A 2,500-nucleotide genomic window follows, 5' to 3' on the forward strand; every position below is an offset into this window, starting at 1 on the left:
TTCTTTCTCTATCTTTCTATCTACCTTTCTTTCTTTCTCTCTCTCGCTCTCTCTCGCTCGTTCGTTCGTTCTCTCTCGTTCGCTCGTTCGCTCTGTCTCTGTCTCTGTCTCTCTCTCTCTCTCTCTCTCTCTCTCTCTCTCTCTCTCTCTCTCTCTCTCTCTCTCTCTCTCTCTCTCTCTCTCTCTCTCTCTCTCTCTCTCTCTCTCTCTCTCTCTCTCTCTCTCTCCTCCCTCCTTCCTCCTCCATCATTCCTTCCTTCCCCCCTCCCTCCCTCCCTCCCTCTCTCCCTCCCTCCTTCCTTCCCTCCCTCCCTCCCTCGTTCCTCCCGTCTCCTCTCCCTTCCCCCTCCCTCTCCCCCATTCATCTCTTTCTTCCTTATCCATCTTTCTTCCTCCCGTGAGTAATTTTCCTTCGACTTCTTATCTTTAATCGGAAAATATTGATGGAATTTCTTGTGAAAAAAGGATCTTCTTGTGAAATTTCTCAAGGTCAAGGTACTTTTTGGGAAGAGGAGGAGGAAAAGGGAGATAGGGAGAAGGAAGAAAGGAGCAAGGAGGAATAGGGGAAGTAGAGAAAAGGGAGAGAGGGAGAAGGGAGAAAGAAGCAAGGAGGAATAGGGGAAGTAGAGAAAAGGGAGAGAGGGAGAAAGAAGAAAGGAGGGATGGGGGAAGTAGAGAAAAGGAGATAAGGGAGAAGAGGAGAAGAAGCAGCTGGAAGATGAGAAGTAGAGGAATAGGGAGAAAGAAGAAAGGAGGGATGGGGGAAGTAGAGAAAAGGGAGATAGGGAGAAAGGAGAAAGAGGGATGGGGGAGAGTAGAGAAAAGGGAGATAGGGAGAAAGAAGCAGGAGGGATAGGGGAAGTAGAGAAAAGGAGATAGGGAGAGAGAAGAAGAAAGGAGAGGATGGGGAAGTAAGAGAAAAGGGAGATAGGGAGAAGGGAGAAAGAAGCAAGGAGGAATAGGAGAAGTCGAGAAAAGGAAGATAGGGAGAAGGGAGAAAGAAACGAGAGGAATAGGGAAATTGAGGAAAGGAGAAGGGAGAAAGAAGCAAGGAGGAATAGGAGAAGTCGAGAAAAGGAAGATAGGGAGAAGGGAGAAAGAAGAAAGGAGGGATGGGGGAAGTAGAGAAAAGGGAGGTATGGAGAAGGGAGAAAGAAGCAAGGAGGAATAAGGGAAGTCGAGAAAAGGGAGATAGGGAGAAAGAAGAAAGGAGGGATGGGGGAAGTAGAGAAAAGGGAGATAGGAGAAAGAAGAAAGGAGGGATGGGGAAATGAAAGGAGATAGGAGAAAAGGGAGGAAAAAAACAGGAAGGGGAATAGGGAAGTAGAGAAAAGGGAGATAGGGAGAAAAGAAGAAAGGAGGGATGGGGAAGTAAGAGAAAAGGGGAGATAGGGAGAAGAAGAAAGGAGGGATGGGAAATGAGAAAGGGAGATAGGGAGAAAGAAGAAAGGAGGGATGGGGGAAATGAGAAAGGAGATAAAGGGAGAAAACGAAGGAGGGATAAGGAAAATGAGAGAAAAGGAGATAGGGAGAAAGAAGAAAAGGAGGATGGGGGAAATAGAAAAGGGAAATAGGGAGAAAGAAGAAAGGAGGGATAGGGAAGTAGAAAGGGAGATAGGGAGGAAAGAAGAAGAAGAAAGGAGGGATGGGTGAAATGAGAAAAGGGAGATAGGGAGAAAAGCTCAAGGAGGAATAGGGAAGTAGAGAAAGGAGATAGGGAGAAAGAAAGAAAGGAGGGATGGGGGAAAGTAGAGAAAGGGAAAGTAGGAAAAGGAGAAAGAAACAGGAGGAATAGGGAAGTAGAGAAAGGAAGAGAGGAAGAAGGAAAAGAGGATGGAGGAATGAGAGAAGAAAAGAAAAGGGAGATAGGGAGAAGGGAGAAAGAAGCAAGGAGGGATGGGGGAAGTAGAGAAAAGGGAGATAGGGAGAGGGGAAAAAGAGGATGGAAGAAAAGAAAAGGGAGGTAGGGAGAAAGGAGAAAGGGGATGGAGGAATGGGGGTAGTAGAGAAAAGGAAGAGAGGGAGAAAGGAAAAGGGGGAAGAAGAAAAGGGAAGTAGGAGGAAGAGAGAAAGGGAAAGGAGGAATGGGGGAAGTAGAGAAAAGGAAGAGAGGTAGAACAGGAAAAAATAGAAGGCAGAAGTAGAGAGAGAGGAACTTGAGATAAGAGAAAGGGGAGAGGTAGAGAATAGGAAAAAATATAAAAGAAAAAGAGAATATGAGGAATAGGGTAAGATGAGAAAAGGAAGAGAGGTAGAAGAGGAACAAATGAAAGAGAAAAAGAGAGAGGGGGAGAATGGGGACGAAAATAGGAGGAGAGAATGAGGGGAAAGAATAGAGAAAGAAAACGGGAGAGAAGATAAGGAAAGAAAGGAAGAGGGAGAAAGAAAATGAAAGGTTGAGATAGTGAAGAGGAAAAGATTAAAGAGAGAAAAGGATAGGAAGAGAAAAGGGAGAAAGAGAGCAGAGAGAAAGAATAGAAGGGAGTGGAGAGAGGGAAAA

Source organism: Penaeus vannamei, chromosome 28, assembly GCF_042767895.1.
Source record: "Penaeus vannamei isolate JL-2024 chromosome 28, ASM4276789v1, whole genome shotgun sequence".
Classification (NCBI taxonomy): domain Eukaryota; kingdom Metazoa; phylum Arthropoda; class Malacostraca; order Decapoda; family Penaeidae; genus Penaeus; species Penaeus vannamei.